The following is a 26104-nucleotide window of genomic DNA, read 5'->3' as shown; positions in this document are numbered from 1 at the left end:
CTAGCTGAAGTAAATGCTTCACTAGTCTGACATGTTCAAACTATCTGCATCAAAAGATAACTTTTTTTATCTTCAATTTACTCTGCAAAAAGACTCTGGGGGGTTTATTTCAAAAAATGAAAAATGGCCCAGCAGAAACCATGGTGTACAGCTCCTATTTATCTGTTTTACAGCTATCAGTTTGATTGCTAGAGTAGCACTGGAGAAACTAGATGCTTTCTTGAACATGGTTTAACAAAAATTCTATTAATACAAAGTGAAAGGAAGTTAAAAGCAGAAAGAGAAGCCTGCTATGACAGATGTTTTATTTTATGGAAAGTAAAGTACTGAGTCTGGTCTTGCTTTAAAATATTCATTAGTGACCTAGATGAAGGGACAGAGTGTATCATCAGCAAGTAGTGACCAGCAATAGACATAACCTGGAATGCAGGAAGTTCCATCTGAACATGAAGGAAAACCTCTTTACAGTGAGGGTGACAGAGCACCTGCACAGGCTGCCCAGGGAGGTTGTGGAGTCTCCGCTGGAGACATTCAAGACCTGTCTGGATGCAGACCTGAGAAATGTGCTCCAGGGGATCCTGCCTTAGCAGTGGAGTTGGACTAGATGATCTCCAGAGGTCCCTTCCACCTCCAATAATTTTGTGATTCTCTGAAGGGATTTGAGTCCCTCGATCTCATTAATTTAGCTGCAGAGGTTACTAACAAGGTAAGTTGAGTGAGCTTTTCCATCACTGTAGCTCACACTAACGTGTATTAATGTAGACAACAGCTGATGTCATTGTGCATTGAGGGGCAGAGAGTGGGCACACCACTCACCCTACTGCCCAGGAATGGCTGGCTTGGCAAGGGCAGGGTGTGAGGACAACCACTGCTCACCCAGGAGTGCTCTCTCTTTTTCCAAACTAACTCAAGCTAAATTGAATACAGTTTCTAATGGACTGTTACCTGAATTATCTCATTAAAAATGCAACATGTTCTAGGCACCAGAAGCACAATTTTAAAGTCTTCTCTGATAGGAAATAAGATATTTTTAGCAGCCCATTTCTTTGATCACAACAGTTAATTTAACCACTGCTGTCTGCTTTACATGAGCTGTGATCACTGAAGCTGTTCTACTTTCTGAGCAAAATGGGTAGTGCACATATATACCTCTGCTTCTGTTACAGACACGTTGGAACAGCTTGAGGAGAATTCAGATCTGTCAGATGATCAAATTACAAACCAGCAATAACAGGATAAAGAAACACGTTTGATGCATTATTGCAGCTAAGTGAGAGCAAGGGCAGTCATTAGAAGTCATGTGTATCCTGTCCTGCTACAGCTTTTAGAAAAATTAGAGATCACTTAAAGTTTGTAAGACAACTAATTTATTTATTTTTTTATGTTTTGGAGTTTTTTCCAACACTAGTTGTGTTTAAGGGATTGCCATCAGAAACAATCAGTGGAGACTTTAACAAATTCCAAACGCAGCAAGTAAAACAGAACTTTTATGATATTTGAAAATTTCTCCTTTGTGGTAAAAAATCTAGACTGCACAAATGGTGCCTTCAGGACACCAACTGAGAATAAAGCTGCTCTCAGAGGCAGTAAGTGATTTCATTCTATTAATGTCCAGGTGATTTGTGGTGCCTATTACAGCATCACTAATGTGATGGCAAACATTTCCTGGGCGTGCCATGTTTTCAATGTTCTGCAGAACATAGTCAGCTCAAGTGCTTGTACAGAGCCTGATTGGAAGAGACAGCCCCTGGGGTTCATTCTTTTCATCAGTCAAATACTAATTCTGAAACAAAAGGGGATCTTTTCATTTCCAAAGATGCTGAAATAAAGCTAGTGTAAGGGAGCATAAGGACAAGTAAAAGAACCTCCACAGCAGATGTATAAGTCAATAGAAACAGTCCCAGAATTTTTCTATATACTATTGCTTTCATATAACTTTTTCATGTTTGTTCCTTATTCTTCCTAGTTGAAAAAACAAGTGAATATTTAAACTATGTGCATATGTGTGTGTTACCATTTAATGATGTTAGAAGAGGCAAGGGCAAAATAAGGAGGCTTATACTTTGAGTGGAAAATTGAGATCCTCCTGGCAAGTACAAACAAATGCACCCACTGCAGACAGAGCCTTCAAGGATCTCGCTTGACCGCTGTCCTCTTCCAGGGAAAGTGAGTCACACTTCATCTGTCTAAAGCTGAGTAAAACATGGGGCTAACCAATCAAACTGCTTCTATTCCTTATTGCTTTGCTCAATGGAGACAGCAAGGAAGTTATACCCTGTGGGTCTGGAAAGAGGCAGGTGGCTGCCTGAATCACAGCCTTCTCCACAGCTCGCAGCTCCAGTGAACACTGGGGCCCCTTGCTTGATGGCTCCCATCACTGTCCATCACCAAGAGAAGCTGTGGCAGGGGCAGCAGGCCTGAAGAGCAGGCACTTCCTGTGGCTTGGACTCTTACTACTAATGCTAAGTGGCTTGACATCTGCAGGAGATGATAGCTGTGTGTGTCCTGTCTTGAGAAGTCACAATTCAGAGGTGTCAGTATTACAACTTCTGAGACAACTGTATGGCTGGAAAAGCCTGATTATGCAGAGGAGTAGACAGAAGATATAGATCCCTTGCATCTGTTTGTGATGCATGGAGCTGATTCAAAAGGCTCTGTCTGCTAGGAGGACTGTATAATGAAAGATCTATGGAGGTGTAGTGCAACTGCAGATGAGACAGACTCTGTGACACAATGAATGAAGCTCTGGAGCACAATGAAAACATGTAAAGGGATGAGTGCAGTTGCAGGTCACTGAACAATCCTGCTTATTAGCTGTCTTTCTCCCACTGCCTTGCACTACATTCGCTTTCTACTACTGAAGAAAGTAAGATTTGGTTTGCTTTTTTAGTGGTATAGCAGAAGTAGCTATTGAGGAGCTGGATAATTTTCTAAGAGAATATGATTTTAGAATGAAAATATTATCACTTTATAAACTCAGTCAAGAGTTGGATTCTATATAAACTAAGACAAACTTTAAAAAGGATGATAGAGTAAAATCAGTATTGATTATTAGGAGTAAAAGTGCTATAATTGAGGCCATAAAACCTTTTAAGATCCAACTAAAATTTTCCAGTAAAGCTACAATAAATTATTCCTCAAGAAGAAGCAGAATATTTGCATGGAATTCAATGTCATTATATCAGACCCTGTTTAATGAAAAGAAAAAAATGTATTACTAATTCTGTCATGAAGGCTATTATAAAAGGAGGATTAGCACAGTGATTTTGGCAAGTTACCTTTTTCTACTAATAGTTCATTGCATTCTACATGAATCTACTTTTAAAATGTCTACATTCTTTTAAAATCTCTACATGCTTATAAGATCTCACTTTTCATTGCTGCATGTTTTTCTGCTTCTTAGACCTTTGAAATCTGACATACTAGCTCTCTTATTATAGCTCAGCAAGAGCAAGCCCTTTTAATTTATGGAGGGTCCTAATTTTTATAATCTGATATCAGTACAGGCTGTAAATCTTGTTAATGATAAAATAAATGGAAATCTAACATGGCATTTTTGTCATCACTTCTTTAATGGTTTCTATCTAGGTTTTTTTAGAGTTTTGCAATGGAATACAATCAAGTAATATGGTGAATCTACAATTACAATGTTTGAAAGTTTACTCATTCATGCATTATTCCACTTTTACCCTAAAATAAATTGAAGGTCATGGATTTAACTGGCAGCTTGTACTGATTTTGTGTTGTTCAGTAGAAATATACCCCAGAACTTTTAACTCCTACCAAATGAGGAAATAGCCATAACTAATTCAGCTTATATTTTTCATTTACATACAATTAAAAGTTGATTGCATACAATTAAAAGCCCTCTGAATCTCATGGGTGCTTCTGCTTGTGTAGAAGGCTGTGCCATGTGATGTGCCATGTAAACTGGCTTGGCTTATGCCAGAGAAAGATGCTGTGCATTAACTACCTCCCAATGCACCCACAAAAACCTTTCCTTGCATGCTGCTCTCTGCCTAAAGAGCAGTACCAACCCTGTTGTACTTGAGTGCTCGCTCAGTGGTGAGCAGTGACTTCCAAGATGTGCAGAGCGATCTGGGGATGGAGACGTTCATCACATGCAGGCACGGGCTGCTGTAGGATCATCAGATGGATTTAACAGTGACATTTGGGAGCAAGAGACCTTGGTCTGAATGCAAGGCCTTACGGCAGACAGATCTGCACATGGGAGTTTCTCACCATGGCATGCTGAGAGCATGGAATTTTTCACATCGAGTTCTTGTGGTTTCACACCACAAGGATTGAGCCTAACGTGGTTCAGGAAGTAAGTCAAGATGGGAAACTGGTGGGTGAGTTTCATTAAATTAACTGGTGGTAAGACAGTCTTCTGCTCTGCAGCTCTCACCATCTGGAAGAGCCTTTCTTTCTCTCTCTACCTCATTGACTCTCAGTCTGATTTCAAATCTCTGCTGGAAACATCTCTCTTCTCCTCTGCATTCTAACTATAATTTCTTTTTCCTGATATTGTTTCTTATATATCTCAAACATGTTTTCAGATGGAGCATGAAAGTTACCACACAAGATTAAGTGAGACAGCACTGTTACTCAGGTCTGAATCAGGCCAGGAAGCAGCAGAGACCATTTATTTTCCATTAAAATATTAATAGATTTAAATTACCCAGATGCATGTCAACTGTGTCACTTAATATGTAGATTTCATTTTTTTGTTTTACTGAATGATTTTGCAGAAGGCTTTTTTACTTTTAATTGCAGTGTCCTCTCAAGCAGTTGTCTTAAACAAATTCAAAAGTATTCTGAGTGTTCAGTGCTCCAAACACTACTGGATTTCTTGTATCTCTTGTTTATAATAGTGTATCTCTACTACAAAGAAAATTATCACTCTAGGTCACACACAAATCCCAAAATAATATTAATATGACAAATTAGGTGCTCAGACTGTAAAGCTTGTAGGTTTCAACACTCAGTGTAAGGGTACCCTCATAAAGAGGGTTGAGCTGGACAAGTGTTGATTATGATGGCATTTATATGTTGCAGAACTTTTCAACCAGAATCCTATGAATTTTGGGTGGAGACAGGGAGGAGGTGAAAACAAGTATTCACCTTGTGTCTCATAATAAATCAACTGTCTCATATTAACTCAGAGGACCTATGGGAAGGCAACTTCCTAATGGGCCCTAAAATGGCAATAAACCTTATCATTCTAGTATTTAAAAAGCAAGATTACAGAACAGTTTGTTGCTGTTCAGATAGGCTATATCCTGAATGGTGGTCATCTGAGTGCCTAGTGGGCATCACTCCAATGGGGATTTGCTGTTTCCAGCAAGTGGAGGAGACTGAGCAGCAAGTTTAAAGAGAGAAGTGACATGTTATTAGAGTGCTTGTCATCATTGAGAAAAAAAGACACTCAAACTTTCGAGTGCATAAACCCTCCTTCTGGCCTGAAATAGAAACTATGAATGTCAAAGAGCACTAGCTTATACTGCCCCCATGTTACTTCTTTCTAGGGAAACTCATGGTATCTCAAGAGACAACCAGTGTAGAAACTGCAGTGTAGAGATGGCTCCATTGATTTCCCTTTCTCTTGATCATGGCTTTCCCTTCCCCATGTAACGGCATATGATGATTTGCTGTAACTTCATGTTAGGCAATGTCTGATTGCCCTGCCCCTGCGTATTTCATATCTGCCACACAACTGAAACATTCAGCTTGAGCTATGGTCTTCCACCTTGGAAACAAGGACAGGATTTTCTGGCTTCTCCATAAAGTGATAATAAGATCTAGTTAAAAAGAAAGTATGTGTGCAGACCCCACCTAGCTCCCTTGTCTCGCAGAGATAATGGTAACTTCTAGGAAGACCTTCTTTGAAAGGGTCAGGGTGTATGAGCTTATTACTAAATGGGCTGTGAACAGATGTTAGGACATTTTTTTATTTCTGTATAAAGTAGTCTTTGTGCAGGACCTAAGAATGCATTTCCTAATCTGGGATTGTCCTAAGCAGTTCAGGACATGTGGTAGGGTAATGTGGGGTGGACTGAAATCACTGATCATAAACCATCTTGAAAAGAATAAGTGTGTTTACTGCCAAAAATTACTGAGAGTAAAAACCTGTTTTAAATCAAGAACTGGAGCCATTTCAGTTCCTTAAACTGGCTTTGGTTTAGCCTGGAAGTTAGCACTGCTTTTAAATCTAAAGCACCAGATTTACCCCTCTGTAAAAGCAAAGTAGCATAATAATTGAAGTATAATCTTGTTTATGTACTTTTAAACATGGCCATCGACACTGTAGGATTATACCTTCTATGTCATACACTTATCTGCTGAATAAATACTTACAACATGCTAATAGCAACTGGGAGCCCAATCTTACCAGATTTTATGCATTCTCTGCTGTATTTGAGTTTATTCCAAGTAAGAATTGAGGGCTCTACCTTGCTAAGCTTCAGGATCCATTTGCTGCAATTTTCTTCTCTGCTGTTCTCTTGAACCCTTTATCTGCAGAAGGTAAACAGGACTTCAACAGAGAGATGCTCACCTCAAAAGTTCAGTCATCTTCGATGATAACTCTTCTTTCTAAAATTTGCTGCCTGAACTATTTAATTATTTTTAAGCATGTCATTTAGATCTTCTTATAGAAACCAATGGATTTCTGTGAATTCTGCACACAAATCTGATAATTAGGCCACTAATCGTCCCCGATCAAGGCAATATTGCAAGCTGTATTTTATGGAGCATTATTTTAGTAATTTTTTGTCATGGTTGGTCATTTCCTAATACTTAAAAGTGCTTCAGTCAATAACTGTGGTGATATGTCTGCTGTGAAGAGACATCTGTTTACTCAATAGATCTTTTTATTTAATTTTTAATAGAGATTTTCTAATTTGGCTTGACCATTTGTTGTTAATGTATTTACAATTATTACCATATCTATAATTCATATCTAATTATTTTTTCTGAATCTATAAATATTTATTAAAATATAAAAGTCAATATTTCTTGTAGGAACCATTACAAAAAAGTCAGCTGTTGCAAAATGAAATAAATATATTTCATACCTGTGCTGCAATAGATCAGAAAGATAAACTCTAAGAAGCACTTTTTAGACCAATGCATTTATTTTATCTACCTAATCAATAATGGAGAGTAGAATTTGGTCCTTACTGTGCTCTATTGAAGCACAGTAAATTTCTGCACTGCATATTAAGAAACGACTAGATTTTAACATTTTGGGAAAAAAAAAAAAAAAAAAAGTATATAAGTGAAGCTGATCTTATCAGTTTTGTAAAACAACCTGAGATGCAAGGAGCCAGATTCTGCTGTCTGCTAGCCTGCTGTAGTTCAGTGCTTAGACAAGTGGTCTACAAGAAGGTAGGGGATGAATTCTGCTGTCAGTTACACACCTGTGCATTTGGAGTAAGCCTAAGGAAGTTAGTGCAATTTAAAATTGCAAATAAATATAGGCTCAAAATCAATTTCTTCACTTACCTGCCAAAATTGAGTTCAGGGTTTGACATACACAGCCCCTTTTCCATCTAAAGTATTCATAGCATTTACTAAGGTGAATTAGCATTACCCCCACTTAAAAAACTGAGAGATTAAGACAAACTAGTGTGTTGGTAACAACCCATAGCAGACTGGGCTAGAAATTGAAGATGCTCTTTTTTCTGATCCAGGGATAAATTTGTTTCCTCACTTCTGTACCAAATTCTGAAGGACCATTAAAAAAGATTAGGAAGAAATACTTACAATATTGGGATGTTATCCTTTCTTTCTTAGCATGATATTTTCTAATCAATTTTATTCTAGAGCAGAATAAGTGTGTGGTTTACACACCTAAGTATTTTTTTTTTGTTCTCTGGATAATGTACTCTGATACTTAACCCCCAGGTGCTGAGCTCACAGCTTCTAGTTGGTCAGTGATGAACTACAGACCAGTTTGGTAGTAGACTTAATTACTAGGCAGTATGCAGGTAAATTTAATTTAGTCCTGAGTGAACTTGTACTCCTGGGCCCTGTTCTGTCAACAGAACCAGCCAGGAAGCAGGAAGCTTGATGGAAGCCTATTTGCTTTGGACTGATGGGAAGTCCAACAGGGGCTGCTATGTCTTGCTATGCAGGTCCCATAATTTCTCTGCAGGATGTGGTCGGTCTCCTCTGAAAGCTATGAGAAAAGGGCAATATCACAGTGATTTTGCCCTGCAGAATACATTTACTTATATAAGGCCAGTTCTTAGATGAAGATTTCTCCATCTTGTGTGACATTTTGGTTGGAAGACCAGACTGATACATTCTTCTCCTTCTTAAAAATTCCCAAATGGCTATCAGTGACCAAGGTAAACTGGCCCCTAAACCGCCAGTCTACACAGCTGTGATGAGCCCATCTATCAAGAATTCAACTACTAAGGTATAAAGCACATATTTACAAAATGAACTGTTATTGTAGATTAGCGCTACAATTTCGTATATCAATACAAATCCACATGTCAGCATGTAATATCTTTTATTTTCAGTAATTTAACTTGATATTTTTCTGTATTAGTTAAGCTTTTCCACTAGGGTGCTAATTTGATTATTCCTTTATTTAAAAGGACAGCTGCATGGATTATTTCAATTTATATTAAATAAAACTGTATTGCAAACTGTGTTTTTCTGGCTATTGATAGTTTTGCTGAAGAATAACAACATCAGTAACATCTGGGTCATCCTCAGACAACTTATATGCAATAGAAAATATATTTTTTTCCAATTAGGCTTCTATACCAGCCTCAGCAAACCCCATCTGCCCTGACTCAGAGTCACCTATCGTCAACACAGATATTCCGATAGCTTCATCCAACACAGATAACCATTAGGAAATATTTTTGTCTACTTATTGCTCAAGATTAGTTATATCAGAATGTCATAACACTGCAAAGAAAATATATTAATTCTTATAGGTCCAGGCAAGTTCTGCAATCAAGTGGCAACTCAGAAATACAGTAATCTGCATTAGATAGTTGACTGTCCAGGGGAAATAGAATTTACCTTCTGTTTTATTCTTATGCACATTAACAAGTGCTTTAGAAGCCATTCTTGTTTAATGTGTGCTACCAATGTCTGAAACACAGTAAGAACCTAGATATGTCTGAGAAGTGCTTTAAGCTTGTGGCAGACCACTGAGTACTGACTAGCAGGTGACCTAGGAACAGCCCTAGGCAGAGGTTAGGCAAAAGAACAAGCAGGACAGAAATAAAGGAGAGGCTGGGTAGGGCCAGGAGGAGTCACAGCAGAGTCTGTGGCAGTGCAAGTTCACAGCTCTGCAAAAAAGGGCTGAAAGAAAACATTCATTGGACATTAACTGAGCCATCTTACCATCCTTTTGCGTTTTCTACCTGTGATCATTTTTGCACTTCATTTGCCTGGATAGGAAGACAGTGCATGCAGACTTGCATAGGAATTTTGTGATTCTCCCATACTAGAACTCAGGGAAAGGATTAGCATTATACAATACAGTGTTACTAAAGCCAAATACAGCTCAGCTATTAGTTTCTTGCCAATATTAATCCACAAATTGAAAAATTGCTAAGTCATTACAAGATATAGATATGTCTGTCTGGAATCTAATCAGCCTATGGAGCAACCACAGAGAAAAAGATTGTTTGGTTTTGCTGAGCTGAAATGGGGAAGCAGAAAATAACATACTGAAGGCAAGACAACAACCAGAGTTCTTGGGGTGGAAGTAATTGATCAAAGTGATGAGAAAGAGCAATTATTTCAGAAGAACTAAAACCACTCAACAGATTCAATATTAACACTTGATGAGGTTAGTAATTTCAAGAATGTAAAAAGCACACTTCAAAAAAACAAATCAAATACATTCAAATCAAACATTTCTGTTGCAAAACCGTATAAGTGAAAAGTAAAATAAAATTCTAGAATGCTTTTTATGATCTTGATTTTTTCCTTTAAATTTTATGTAGACCAAAAAATAATGGAAACTGGAGCACAGGCTTTTGTTACGTTGCTAAGAAAGTTATCTGATATTATCTTTAGTAATTCTAAGAAAATCAAACCTGATTTCATACAGCTATTGTTTGTTGCAAGGTTTATGAAATAATATAATTCATCTCTAGACAATAACTAATTATTACTGATTACTAAGAAATAAGACAACAAATATATTTTCCTGTTTACATTCTTATCAGACTGTATCAAGACCATCTGTATTTTCAAGTCCTTTATCCCAAGGGATAAATAATGTGTTGTTCATTGAGTATACACATGCAAACATGTCATTTGGATTTGATACACGTTTACAAAGCCAGCGCTAGAGAATTTAAATGGGAAAACAAACATTAACATACAGGAAGAAAAGCTTAAATATGCAGTCACAGCAGATAGAAAAGTAAATACTTCAGTGAAAGTATTCTGCAAAACTATTGTGCAGATTGCACTGCATCAGTGTTTGTATTCAGAAACTGTTCTAGGTGTTATATTTTCTCTTTGCTGCTGATATTTTTGCAGATATCCACCCCAAGAGTGTGTGGGTGTTTGTGCACACATGGGCATGTGTGTTCATGTGAGAAAACTGTTTTGCTCACAGTACTCACTAGCTGCAGAATTAAAATCTGGACCCAGGAAGGGAATGCAGCTATATAAACTGGGCGATTAAAATTTTAGTGCATGCTTATGCTTAAAGGCTCAAAGCTGATGAATGGCAGCATGTTTGCTTTCCATGCCTCCCATTGTCATCAGCAAGCAGACTGGTCTCACTTCCACTTCTTTCTTTCTCTGCTCCTTCAGACGCTGCTCTTTAGTGAATCTTTTGCCACAACTGGTAGGATTTTGGTATTCCCAGAAGGCTGGGATTCTCAAAATCCAAGGTCATTTCCTCTCTGCCACGGTGATGATGTGAGTACTTTCTAGTGCAGCTCTGTTTTGCTGGGGTTTTTTTCTTCCTTACCCTGATTTTCCTGGCTTCAGAAACTGGTGGGTCAGGAAAAGGCAGGGCGTGCTGGGGACAGATGTGAGGGAAGAGAGTTTTCCTAGTAAAGGCAGGCAGAGCTACCAGGGGACAAGCTTTTCTCCACCTGCCTTCAGGCAGGAGCTGTACCTTCCCTGAGCACACAGGACTATCCCTGCTCCCCTTAACCTTCAGAAACAATATCCCCAACCTGCAAGTCAGAAGAGTGCCCAGTCTTCTCCCTACAAAAGACACTGCAAAATAATTTTCCAGTAATACACTGTTCCCCTAGAAAGAGTCAGAAGTGTGAGAGGCCAATGAAGATTACTAAGTTTTCCTTGCTCTGTCAAGTTTTTGCTCTCTCTATAGCTTTACTGTGATCTTTTATGGCTACATTTATAATTTTTCAGTCCCTAGTGTAATAAGATCTGCCATCTTTTGGCACTTTCCAGTACTAAATAATAGTTAATAAACTGCTCTGACTGGACTGGATGCAGTCTATACAGATGCTTTTATATATGACAGCCCCCACCCCCCATGCCCATGGGGATGTAATCATGGCTCTCCAGGAGCCAAAATAAATGACTTGTTTGTATCTGCTGATCTTTGGTTTGATGACAGTGTTTGCCTATTTAATGAAATCACAGCATCTGTGAAGCTTAGCTAGGAAATGGCTAAACATGTCTTTTCACCTTCATAGTGCCCAAAAACTAAGAACTATTATTGAGTTGTGCCTTGTGTTAGCTACATTGCGATAGAAACACAGTTATTTCAAAAAGGAGTGAAACACCCTTTTTAGCTGTTGGAGCAGTATGGCTCAGTTGAATAAAAAACCTTTGGAGGGCTAGTGGGAGATTATGTGTCCTGAAGAAGTAACAGGCTTCCTTGTGGCAGTGAGAGCTAGTGTGCTGATCACTGCAAAGGCTTGATTAATGGAGTGATTAAAGCAGCAGAGGGTTAGTGCTCTGGCAGCTGGGGCATAGGAAATGGGCATGGAAACTACTGGGAGAGGGGAAATACACAGCTCCAGAATCACAGGGCTGACTTGCCCTAGCAAACACTTTGATGTTGGAGGTGGGGAAGGATGAAACACATCAGGCAAAAGGGGAAAAAAAACCAAGCAAAAAAACCCCCCAAAAAACAACAAAAAAGTCCTCTCACCTCCCCTTCTCCCTTTTCCCCCTTCACTGCCTTATACTTGCAAGGGAAAGCCCCTGGCTTTTGGCTCACTTAGCAGAAGGCAATAAAGGTTCCTATTACAAGGCTTTCTCTGATGTATTGTAACTGGTCTCAGGCTCCAGAAATCTGATCCCTTGGAACAAAACTTACAGTAGATGCTAATAATCTCTAGCTCAGCAATGCTACGCACAATGCCCTGCACAGACCCAGAAAAACTCCTAATTCAGTCACATCCTTTATTCGTCATCTTTACAACTCTCTGGCCTATTTCTTTTTCTGAGGTTACTCCACTTTTAAACAGAGGTGAGCCAAACTCAGACTACTTTTGCTCAAGGAATTAATTCCTGCAGAGCCACAGGCTGCGAGCCAACTTCTTTCTTTGGGTCCTTTGCAGTGGCAACAAATCTACATGTGGCTGTTTGAGTTGGTCCCATTAAAGATAAGGATCATCTGCAGAGTGGGAACCTGCATCTGGAGTCAAAATCCCCAAGGCTCAAAGGATTTACATCAGATGTCTGGAAACAGAGCCCTCCTTCTTCACCTTAGACATCTGATGTAAAACAACTTCAAATTTGTAACTCCTTTCAGATTACCCTCAGCTAGGAGAGGCCTGGGAATTCACATTCTTGGCTTACCAGCATGACTTCTCAATGCCTCACATCACCACAGTCAATTAGAAATACTTTATTAACTTTCAGCTCGTATCTCCTGCATGAAGGTTAATAGACAAGAAGATCTTTAGAGAAGATACCTGGTATTTAATAAATTAAGACCTGGATGGGGGATAAAAAGGGGAATAAAATTCGCCATGAGTCCACTAGAGGGTAGCTCCCCTCAGAGCACAGCTGAGAGCCCTCAGCCCAGCCCCAGACAGAGCCTGCCCGGCTCGCCTGCACTTCACTTGACGTGACAAAGCAGCATTAACAATGTTTCTCACCTCCTGTTACCCTCAGTGAGCTCCAATCTCTGATTTAATAGCCACAACAAAACCATCAAAATTCTATAATGACTCTCCTAGAGAAAGATAGGAAAATTAGCACCCAAGAACAGTATGGATCTGAAATCATTAGACCTTTAAACAATAGACAAATGGCCACTAAGCAATGGCATTTTAATATATAACCTGAATTATCACATTAAAGTCTCTTAATTTTATATCCCTGGTATATTATTTAGTGGTATTTGTGGGCTACAAACATTGATATGAGCAGATAGCTCATGTGCATTACGTGGGAAGCATCTACATTATATATAATGCATAAAGAAATCCACACAGCCTTCAGCATGCCAGCTGTTTCTGTTTATGACACTGAGTTATTCATGAAATTCAGGAAGACATTTTGTAGTAAAATGTGCTTACCTACTTGCCTTTAAACTGCTGGAGTTGTCCATCCAGCCAACTAAATAATTAAGGGAGTGATGTGAGATTAAATATCCCATTTCAATCCACCTTTTCCCTTCATCATTTTTTTATTGTAAGAGTAGCCAGGAACTAGACAAAAATATGACTCAGTGGGGCTGTTTAGGTGTTGTTATTGTATGTACAGAAGGTAAAGAGAATCATAATATGCTTTTCCTGTCTATAACAGTGTTTACTGTAGCAAACCTTCCCGCTTGTTACAGTAGAGTAAATGGAGTGTTTAATTTGGGATTCAGTGTAGTCTGGAGTCAAGGTGCAGCAGTTTTATTACAGAATACAATTTTATTGGAGGCTGAAGCTTTAAATTCCACCATATATACACATATACATGGAAGTTCTGATTTGCAGCTACAAGCTATACACACACACAGAGTTCTTGTATGTCAAACATGCTCGCTGATTTTTCAGTTTGAAGGACTCGAGGAATTATGACATGTTTCTACATTTTCTAATGCACTAAGAAACCTTGTTAGAATGCAGTCTCCTCCAGCCATCAAGAAAAGAAAACACATGCATGCATTCAAAAGGAGCAAGTGCTATTTTTCATTTCCTCTTTAGATTTTTGACAGTATCCGCAACGTCTCCAGTTCATGACCCCCAGAAAGAAGCTTTTGGGTTTGGAAAATATTCTCTTTGTTTAGCTTTTTCCCAGCCAGCAGCAGCATAGGCCCCCCAGCCTCCTGCCCCCACTTCCCCCAGAAAGGTGTTCAGACCATGGAATCACTTCTCTTTTATTTGGTCTATATCTCAAGACAGAAGTCTTTCAATAGAATGATTTTCTGGCAAGGCTACAATATGATGTATATATTTGGAAATAAAATTATTTAGAATTATGACCATGTCATCAAAATAAGGCATTTTGAAATGCACTGCTAGCTCTCCAAACAGATTGTATGGGAAAAATAACACTTGGCTTGAGCCCTTAAAAGTCAGTAAAATCAAAACACTAGGGATCGTTTCATTTCATTTTCGTCAGAACACAAACCCATCTGCGCCCGCGCAGGGCTGCGGCGGTGGGAACCGGCGGGGAGACCGAGCCCCGGCCCCATCCTGGTCCATCTCGGCCCCACCCCAGCCAGCACCAGCCCCATCCCAGCCCATCCCTGCCCGCCCCGCCGCGCGCCAGCCGCCAGGTGGTGCCCGCAGTTTAAGGACATCTGTCCTTTTTTTCCCAAAGATGCGGAGAGATAAATATCATCCGAGCAGGAATCCTGGGCAGACAGGATATTTGACACCCATAAATTTAAAAAAAAATAATAATAATAAGAGAGAGAGAGAGAGAAAAGAAAGAAGTGAAGCTTTTACTTACCCCAGTACAATAAACCTGGCTTTAAGAGCCCTGTTGCTCATAGATTTAGTAGCTTAGACTCTTTTTTTTTTTTTTTTTTCTATTTGCAATCCTGGGAAACCACAGAGAGGAAAATAATATTGTTGTGTAGACCATAAATACCGATCCTGTGGACCTATTTTATCCAAGGGGTGGAAACTACACATAGATTCTCAACTGTCAGCATACTTGTGTGTCATCTGTGGTCACCAGCACTCTGAAGCTGCTGTCTCTAATGCACTACGGTAGCTGCATATCTGGATGAAAGGAAATTATTTCTTCACAGGCAAAAAAAAGGATACTCATCCTGCTGTGGGTCATCACAGGCATTTTCCATTTTCTCAGCTTTTTCCTAACCCTCTTTTGTGGTGCATTTTTATTACTGTCTAGTGGTAGTCCAAGGTCACTGCCTTTGTTGGCCCCTATTTTGCCAGCAATAGATTTACATTGAAGTGTGGGATCAACTCTTTGAATCCAACTATTTAAAAAAAATGAGGCTGAACACATCTCTTATGAAGGAGAGATACCGACAGTCCAAGTATTAACTCCTTTATTCGCATGTGCAAATAGCTTTAGAATGAGGTAAAGCCTAGATCTTGCCAATGACCTCAACCTTGATCTGGAGGGACCATTTATTCATGAGCAAAACATTCATTCTCCATACCAACTGGTCCTGAGACTACTGCCTGTGTGACATTTGGTCCTCTGTTAATAGACTCACAAGACACAAAATTACCAGGACTTTGTCCTCTTACGATTTGGGGTTGTATGTCATACACACAGCACTCTGGCTACTCCTGAGGAACTTTAAATTAGAAGTCAACATTTAGCGGCTTTGTAGATCTCAGAGGAATTATGGGCAGACCTGAGGTGACTGAGGGCTGTGAAAGCACAGAGAGGCAGGCACAAAAGCAAGCACTGGTGAGAGAAGCTGGTCTTGTTTTTTAGCTGGGGTGAGGACATTTTTCATGACTGCATGAGTGTACTGCAGGCCTCTGATCATCAAAATCATAGGGACCACCATTTTGCAGCCCACTTGCAACAGCAATAAAATGGTGGTTCAGAAGGGTTAGCACACCCGACTCAGCACTGGAGTTCCTCTGCTCACTCAACTGCCCAGCTCTTTTTTTAATTATTACAAAATAGCAATAGATTTTAGATTAGGAATGAGAAAGGAAATGAAGTGAAAATCCTATGTGCATCTGGAAAACACACAGGGTAAAAATTAACCTTAAAGCTCAAAGAAAACAACATATGTAAACATGTGAAAACAGTCTCCATATGAATTTTCTAATAACTGTAAGGTGTATTTTCATATTAAAACTTGTAACTTTAAGTATATTTAACACAATATCTGCTGTTGTGATGCTGCAGAAGCAAATGAAGAATTAAAAAAATAAAATTATACAGCAGAAATAATTACTGTCAACTCTGAGCAGCAATTAGCCTAGCACTGCAAATGATGAACCTTGTTTTATAAGAAGGGGTCTTTTTAATATGATGATTTGGCAATTTGGAGGGATGGTTATTTTCATTTTAACAGGCCTCTGCTTAGTGTATGTCCCCTTGGGGATCTAATGAAGGTTAACAACTTACACGTGGGGAGAAGGGATTTTAGTAATTAGGGAAATTGCCAGCTCTAGTTTATGTGAGTCTGTATGTGACACAGAGAGAGAGATGTTCTTCCCCAGCTGAAATATTGCTGCACAAAATGTGTATAAATGTGAATCATTTCTGGGGAAAACCCATGTGTAATATAGGTAGCAGTCCACCGGGGACTGAACTGAATGGCAAATACTGGCCTCTGGGCCCTTCACTGGTGTCAAACTGGATGTCACAGCAGAGAGGGGTAGTTCATTTCCAGCAGTGCGTCGGCATGGTCTATCTTACCAAGAGCTTTGCCTTGACCAGACAATGTGGATCACATGTTGGGCTCAAGCAGTCATACAACTGGCAACCCAGAGATGCAGAGATTAAGCTCTTTTTTGTCTCCAATCCAGTAATGTTTTTCCATCAGATTCGTATGTACTCCATGGAATCTGAATTCAGAACTCAGAAGAGACTCCAGCTGAATTTTTTGCTGTAATGTTTCACTTTATAAGACTTGTTATTAAATTACTTTATAATTGATTTGGTATTAAACAGCAAATCAGAACTCTCCTTTCAACTAAAACCAGCTGTCCACTTACATTTCTGTGCATTCTTGACCCAGTGTGAAAATTACCAGGGGAAAAACATCTCTTTGCAATATTGAACTCAGTCCTGCGCCTGGACATTCAATAATATTCATTGGCCTATATAACTTAAACAAGCACAGTTTGTTAGCCTAATAAATCCAAGATTTGGGCTGAGAAATAAAGGTGCTGTCAATAACCCTTTAGCCAGATAATAGAAAGGGGATTATGTGATTATTCTGTCAAAAAAATAGGTTTCATGCTTTTAATTGGCATCATATCCTGTCATGAGTCTGTAGGGTTTAAATCAAAGTCCACCATATTAGAGTGAGAAGGAAATCCAATAGTAAATCCTTTCATCCCAGAGCCTGTAGGGTTTTTATGTGAAGTCCTAATTTCTGTTAAAATACTTCCAAAGAAAGACAACAGGAAACAGTAAACATGGCAACACCACAAATATACTTTTCTGATGCACTATTTCTGTCAGCGTTCAAAGAATAAGTTGTAGGGCTGGAAAGGAAACTGCTGTATCATTAAAACCCAAGCAGGCTCAAACAGCCGCCCTTTTGTAAAATGGCCCCCCTCCCCACCATCGCTCATAAATCTCCTTTCAAACTGGGCTAAAGCCATGGACTGACTTTGCCTCTTGCAGTAATGGTTTGAAACTGTTGTGCATCACAGTTCCATGTTCAAAGGGAACCAGGAGTCTTTAAAAACAACTTCTGGTGCAGGATGCAATTATAACTGACAGCCAGATGTCTGCCATGTCTGGTACAGCAAGCGTAGAAGAGATTGCAAATGGTCTCGAGACCTTTGGATCTAAACAGTGCGTCCAAGTGAGTGATACACAGATAAACAACAATACCACAAATCACTGACACCAGCCAAGGGTTGCTGGTACTGATAAAGATTTTAGATGTTGGGAAGCAGCTGACCCTTCCACCCTACCCTCTCTAAATTTTTTACTGTTACAAAAACAAAGTTAGTGGAAAAGGACTCAGCCCACAAGATGTGTTTCTATATCCACTGCAAGAAGTTAATCTTGTAAGAAAAGTCCTGTAAGTAATTGTTTAGCTTACAAGGGTTAACTGGACTGAGGTGAAAGATACTGGATATTTTTATTAAATTATATGTCTGGGACATTTGCAGCAAGTTCTCTAATACGAGGTGTTCCCCCTGGATGTATTACCTACTGAAAACATTTTTAAATGGACTAACACTAAAAATGGACCCTCTTCTCGCCACAGTCTGGTTTGATTATTATGCATACAAGGCACTTATGTTTCTTAGAGGACTTGTAGGAATTTTTAGAGATTTCTCTCTGCTGTTCAAAGCATCCTACTTCATTTATCTTTTCTGAAGAAAGTACACAGACCTACTGTTGTGCTGAGCACAAGCGTTAAGTGTCAATACACTGAAAATTGTACAAAGCTTTTGGGAAATCAGCAGAAATTATTCTTTTCATATCCTTTACTAACATTCACTATAAGAACAATCAACTGAAAGGCTTTAGAAGTAACTGAAAAGCTTTAATTTTCCATAAACAGTGGATCAGGCCCTATCATCTGACTCTAGTGACATTGTTAAAAAAATATACTGGCATACATTCACTGTATCAAAATGTTAACCTACTGGGAAATGGCTCAAGAGTGGACGGTAACAGTTTGAAGAATTGCAAATAATGTGAACAAAAGATAAATTGTATTTTTTCAAACACTTTTAAAATAAGTATTATATTTTATTTGTCTTTATGATCACCTTCTTCCTGTGATATTGTTACTGTATTTTTAAAATATCCTACTGATAACAACTTTATCTGCTTTGAATTATCTTGTGGTTTGTAATGGGATTTTATAGAATTTATAGAAAAAGAGATGTCCAGGAGACATCTTTTACTTACATCTCAGTGAGAAAATTTGCTGCATGAGTTTATCACAGGTCTTCAGTGTGTCACAAAGACAGGTCTATGCAATATCATTAGAATGAAAGATAAGGGACTCCATAATACAAAGATGTCATCAGTGATGGGAAAATTCCAATTTTGAAAGAGGATGCCATTCCAAATATGAAGCTTGAAGGATTTAGTATCTTGAAACATTTTTCAGGTTGGTTCAATGTCATTGTGATGAAAATTATGTCACTTAAATCACAGCAACATGCCAGATGAATTGCCAAACTTTTATTCACAGAAGACTCATTCCAGCTAGTCTTAAAATTCACCAAACCTTTGCCTGTTTCTTGAGCCAAACTCACTTTAGGGACTTCATGGTGAAGGATGACCAAAACCTGTCTATGTAGCCTCCATTCCATCACTGGCTCTCTGCCCCTCCTTCTTGAGTCCCATTCCCACAACAGGCAGTGCTTGTTTGGACATCACCATTTGGTACTCTACAGCAGTTGACCCATTCAATGCAAACTGCTGTAAACTTTTCATTTTACAGAAAATAATTTTGCAAAAAATAGATGGTTCTTCTTTCTAGGTGTGAAAGACTTGAGCTAAGATGTGTAAACAATGTGAGAAACTAGGAAGTTTTTCACTGAAGGTTCTATAAAAGGTAGAGGTATTCCTTGGCCACATTCCCATGGCAAAAGTGGCAACTTGCAGTGTGAAAGAGCTGCAGCAACATGGCTGGGCAGCGCAGCACCAGCTCAGGCACTGCTGTAGGTCACCACAGGCTGCATGGCAGACATGCCCTAGCACACCTTCACTTCAAGAAAAAAGGCCCCAAGCTTATCAAAGAATCATAGAATCATTGAGGTTATGGTACACAGCAAGAAATTGCTAGGTTGGTAGAAGTGTTAAAGTATTGCAAACCATGTCTTTTTTAAGTGTGAGTGAAGATTAAGGTGCTATAGTTCCCCAAGGAAAATAAAGAGTTTCAAAGAGTGTTGGTGTGAGAGGAAAGACTGTCAGGTTTGAATCTTCTGTGAAAAGCCAGATCACACAGAGGGAAGGACCTGGGGCCCAGTGATGGCTGTGTTTTGGCCAGCATTGAAGTCTGGGGAATAATTAATGAGAGGCTCAAGAAAGCCTCTGGATTCTTCTTTGAATCAAACTAGCACATGAACAAGTGCTGCGTTTTAAGCATTCCAGTTTCTTCTTCAAGTTCTTATTTTGATAAGCTTTGAATGGTCACATAGCCCAAATCCATTTTGGTTTGTTGAATTTTATTTTGCATGTAAAATTGTTTTAATCTAATGATTACTGTATGATATTATGTATGGGACTCTTCTTGGAGAAACTTTTAAACAGCTACTGCTGATGTAAAAAATTGTTATGGCACTTCTAATGTTATTTTAAGAATCTCATCAATATGGGAGATATTTATATCTCCACACCCTTGCCTCAGAGTGCATCAGAAAAGCAATGCACACCGATCAAGAGGGATAAAAAAGCCTGCAAGTACTATCAGCTTTCCCTGTTCCCAGCAAATCATCCCAGCACTGTGGCTGGGACTGTGCCAAACAAGAGGGAGAAGCAATGTGGGCCGCAGACAGTCTCGATAATTCTCTCTTAAAGGCAGAATCTGGGTAAAAAATATGATGCTTGAAATTGTCCCTGCCCCCAACCACACAAAGGGATACCAGAGCTGCCTCTCTAGCCCAGAGCAGAAGGGAGGGCAGTGTCCATTGCCCATGTTTCCCCATCCACCAGCTGCAGTGCAGGTGCTGCTCCTGAAAGCCCTGGCCCCCTGATGCCTGCACTTTACTGGCCCACACGTGACACCCAACTTAATCAGTCCTGCTGCCCCTGGCACCCACTTGCCCATGAGACCTATGCAATATGTATCCTCCACACGCAGGCTCATTCCCTGCCATGCCACGTTTTACACATCTTCTTATTTTGCCATTCAAATCTGCAAAACCTTGAAGATACAATTTAATCTAACAAGGATATTTTAGGCAAGTAAGAATCAAAACAGAAGCCATGCAGATTCTGTGAGAACAGCAGCTAGTGGAGTTTCACTACCGATCTTCTGAGTACTTCAGTTTATCCTCTGGAAAACAGTTATAATTATTCTGTACCCAGCAAATTCTGAGGTACTGTCCTGCAGTAGTAACCAGAGCAGCACTTGAGTGGTCAGAGACTTCTCAGTGGCTCTGGAAGCATCCTTGCCATGTTTGTTGCTTCTGCCAATGCCTCACATGCAGAAGGCACAGGACAGGTACAGGGGTATAAACAGCAAAACAGCCCCTAATCCCTAAATATGCAGCAGGATGTTTACAGCAGTTTTGTAGGACTTTCCAAGATTGGGTGGGAAATTCTCCAGTTGGGTTTGCTGTTTATAATTCCTCCAGCCAAGAACTGTATCTCAAGTTCCTTGTGGTTATTTTGAGTTGGGTGTTTCAAGGCAGTCACGTTAGATTCTCTTTCTGTATTACTATGGTTACTGTTAATAAAGTCGCCTTCATAAGTTACCAGGAAACAGACAGTAAAGAAATGTTAACATTTTCTTGAGAATTAGTAATGAGAGAGAGAAATATATATGTAGTGCAAAGAGAGGAAAAGAAAAATGGGACTAAGCCAAAATAATGAAGAACATGAAATTATTCCATAAATACCACTTAGCTTAAGAACTTAAAATACATTGCATTACAATTTATAACTATGTTCCTAAGCAAGAAAGCAAATCCCAAGCTCTGTCTTGAGAACTATAAATGCTATCCCTTTCTGGTCTCAGCCAGAAACCCTATAGTCCGGAGCTACTTCTTTCTCCCTGGGAAGGGTTTCTGTGTGTTCAAACTTACCACACTCATCAGAGGAATTTGGGAGACAGTTTGTACTTCAGATTAGAGTTCAGAAAGTAAATCCAAGGATGTGGGTAGTTTGAGCTAGATAGGAGCTTCATTGATTGAATAATCTATACCTGCAGAAAGTACAGCTATTTTTCTACTGAGTTTCACTTATCTGACTTTCTTCAGAAGAAAGATTTTATGGGGTACATCTATCAGTTTGGACACAGAGGTGCAATGCTCATTGGCATATATCCATTAAACCATAATAAAACTGCAATGCAGGTAGCATTTCAACTGTCTTTTTTTTTAATATTCATTAAGTTTATATCATTATATTCATGTACTTTCATTCTTCTAAGCACCTGCAGTATTCTAATATCTGTAGCAGATAACTACATGGAAAGGAAAAGGCTAGAGGTTTTATAGGAATGTGTGTTTTTCTCAATTTGATGACCCAGTCAGAAGCTCCAGCCTTGCTTCCAAGCCACAAACCACACAAGCTTCAGGAATTTTAATAAAAATTCATGAGACAGGTTAATTAATCTTTTATTTTCTCTGTTCCCTTGATCTCCCTTGAGAGCCCCCATTGGAAGACCTATCTTGGAAGACCCCATCACCTAGACATTAGGCCTTTTGAGAGGTGGAAGATGCGGGCTCAAGTCCATGCTTTAATTTACAGAGAAGGAATTGTCTTATTGTCTTCTGAATATCAGGGGCGTACATCAATATCTAATCTATAGCAACCAGAACTTCCTTCTCAAGTAACAGTAACCAAGACTCTGGAAATGTTTACATCTCTTTGAGGGACCCATATTTTTTGTTACATTTTCTGCATTGATTTGTGGAATGGCAGCTTTCAACAAGCAAATGATTTGCCAAACAAACAAACAAAAATAACAAACAGCCCTGAAAAAGTACCTATCCCTTGCTTTGCCAGCAGTTCCGCAGAAAGAAAATTAAAGACCTGATTGAAGTCCCTTTAATAGATTTCAAAAGGGAGTGTGCTTGGCTTTGTGGCTTCATCATCAGCTTTTTTTTTTTTTCCTCCCAGAAATTTGAATAGGATTCAGCTGCACAAACCCCACTCTAATCCGTAGGAGTTTTGTGGCTAAAATCCAAAAATGGCTCTCACAGAACATCTTGTCTTCTTTAATTAAAGACTTCTGGATTGATTTTCATAATTCATTGTTTTCATAGTTGTTTGGGTTTTTTTAATTAAACAGGCTTTTGGCATGTTGCATGTTAATATGTGTATGATAAATTGTTAAATTACTGTTATTAATTTCAATCAGTCTATAGCATACCATAGCCCAGCTTGGTGGTTTTGATAGTACAAAGTCATTACAAAGCTCATAAGTTAATGCTTATTAATAATTAATATATCATTACTGTATTTTCTCTCTCATGATAGACAATGCCACAGGTTCCACTAACTTCAATAGATGTGGTATTTGGCCTCTTTGGTCCATTAAAAGGATTAATTTGTATCTTCTCATTTTCACCAGAGCATCAGTAGATTTGGCTATGTATTGTGTGCCAAGAGCATGCTGCATTTCACTACTGTGCCTGCTTGACCTATTACAGAGAATAACTGTGCCATAAACAGGGGTTCCCTTACTTAGTTCTACTGAGAGGTTGTCCTCTCATCCAGGACATTCTTGCCAGCCTTGCTCACCTCACTTAGGTGCCAGCCTCACAGAATCACAGAATCACAGAATCTTAGCGGTTGGAAGGGACCTCAAAAGATCACCTAGTCCAACCCCCCTGCCAGAGCAGGATCACCCAGAGCACATCACACAGGAATGCGTCCAGGTGGGTTTTGAATGTCTCCAGCAAAGGAGACTCCACAACCTCTCTGGGCAGCCTGTTCCAGTGCTCTGACACTCTCACAGTAAAGAAGTTTTTTCTGATGTTTACATGGAACCTCTTACGTTCCAGTTTGCACCCATTGCCCCTTGTCCTATCACCAGACATCACTGAAAAAAGCCTGGCTAAGTCAGGTCCAGTTACTGAACCCTGCCTGTCTGTTTCTGTTCCCATGATGGTGGGAATAGCATGCTTGCTTCCTCAGGCCTTTTCTGATATTCCAGAAAAAAACTTAAGCCCTCCCCAGAAAGGGTTAAATGAGTAACATGCTTCATTGATTAAGTAATCTGTAGCATGTTTACATATTTGTACTCAAGGCATTTCTAAGTTTGCTCTTTCTCTCAAAAGAACAATAGCAAATGCTGCTCTTCCAAGGTAAACAGTTTCCAGTCCATCACTTCTTTCACCACATCATTTCATCCTCCAGGTTTCCAGTTTGATGACCATTAAAGGTTTAAGAAGCTTAAATTGACCTTGACCTGCAAACATGTGATTTACAATAGATTATATTGTTCTGTAAAAACAAAACTTCTGTTTTGAAGCTAAAATGCATTTAATGATTTATATTACTTCTCCTGGGCCAGGTTCTACTGTATTTACTAACTTTTAACTCCTCTAGAAGCCCCATAGATTTTGGAGGCACTCTTCCAAGGTGAGGCAGATTCACAATATGCATAAATATACCAACATGTGGTCCACTAATGTACTGTCATTATTTCAAAGTTCTTTGATCACTACTAACCCTGTCTTCAGGTCTGTGTGTAAAGTCCTAGCAAATTATTCAAATGCATTTTTAAAAATACACAGATAGTACTGTTTTTCTTTAAAAGAAATCCCAATCGGCAGTATCACAAGATACCTTGGAATATGCTACATATGTTTGTGCTGAAAGAAAAAGTCCTTCTTCTACTTTGGCAATTGTGAAATACAATCTAGGTGCAGACTTTAAAGGGACAGGTTTTAAATCACAGAGAATTAAACAATTAATTGTAAGTTGATGAAAGAATGTGTTTCTGGTGTCCCTGTGAATCTTCAAAGTTTGGAACAGTGTGTGTTAAAGAGACAAGACTGGCACTGAAGTGTTCCTGGTACCCCTGCTGCCTTTTATCTTTTCTGGCATGCTCTTTAGGAAACAGCACAGAAAGAAAAATATGAAATTGAACACAGCAAATTTAATTATAAAACAAAGCCACCCACCTTGCTTTCAGGGTCAGGAAGTATAATGGCCTTCTTTTGACGCAAGAATGAGTTTAACAACATATGTTAAATGAACAATTATTTAAAATAAAAGGAAATGACCTTAAAAACAGCTGCAGTATCTCAGGCTATAGCACAGACAGCAGTGCAGAAAAACAGCCCATTGTGGAACGGAGGCACATGCAGAAATGAGAGCAACCCTGCCCTTGCAAAGACAAAAGCAAAATGCCATCATTTCACAGCACGCTGTAAAACATCTCGCTCATATTTGATCTCACCAGCTTCTTCTGACTCTGAGTTTTTATTTATGCTTGTTTATTTTGGTCTTTCTTTTTTCTGTTTATTTATTTATTGGCTGCAAGACCAAATCCTAATGCCCAAAGCCACCGTTTGCCGCACAATGGCACAATGACATTGATTGTGTTCCAGTAAATCTTATTTTCATGAACGTCACGAGCAGTGGAAAAGCCAGAACAAGCACATCAGCACTAGATGCACACCTATGAAGAATAAAAAGAGCTTTTTGCTATAGAATAAATCCATTTTTCTGGAAGCTCCGGGAATCACATGACCAAGCCTGGAGCCTTTAGGACAGTGCAGGACCAGGCTGCAACAGGGAAGAAATGAAGCAGGTCCGCCTCCTCCTCGCACACGCTCTCTAGCCTGTCGACGCGTTGCCTGTCCGTATCCCTCACAGCGCATCTGTAGAGCCATTAAATTGGATAATCCCTCTGGCCTTTGATACATTTCTGGACATGATTATTTCATTACTCGCAGTATATCAGTAGGATCATAATAAAAAGGACTTCTGACAACCTGCCAAGAGTTTTGTGGCCTTGTAAACACAAAAGTGCTCTAATAAAATTTTATTAAGTGTTAAAAAGTCATAAAAAGTGAAATAACATAAACTACAAAATTTACTGTCCTCAGCAAATGCTGAAAATATCGTCCGTAGTAAAATTAAATTAGCATGTAATAGCGCGGCTAGGATCATAATAAAAAGGACTTCTGACAACCTGCCAAGAGTTTTGTGGCCTTGTAAACACAAAAGTGCTCTAATAAAATTTTATTAAGTGTTAAAAAGTCATAAAAAGTGAAATAACATAAACTACAAAATTTACTGTCCTCAGCAAATGCTGAAAATATCGTCCGTAGTAAAATTAAATTAGCATGTAATAGCGCGGCAGTGTGGAGTGGGTTTAAAAGAGGATCCTGGAAGGGGGGCAAAAAAAAAGGGAGGG

Source organism: Chaetura pelagica, unplaced genomic scaffold, assembly GCF_000747805.2.
Source record: "Chaetura pelagica isolate M959 unplaced genomic scaffold, ChaPel_1.0 scaffold3, whole genome shotgun sequence".
In the NCBI taxonomy this organism is placed as follows: domain Eukaryota; kingdom Metazoa; phylum Chordata; class Aves; order Apodiformes; family Apodidae; genus Chaetura; species Chaetura pelagica.
The sequence above is the reverse complement of the archived record's forward strand: the minus strand, read 5'-3'. Positions refer to the sequence as shown.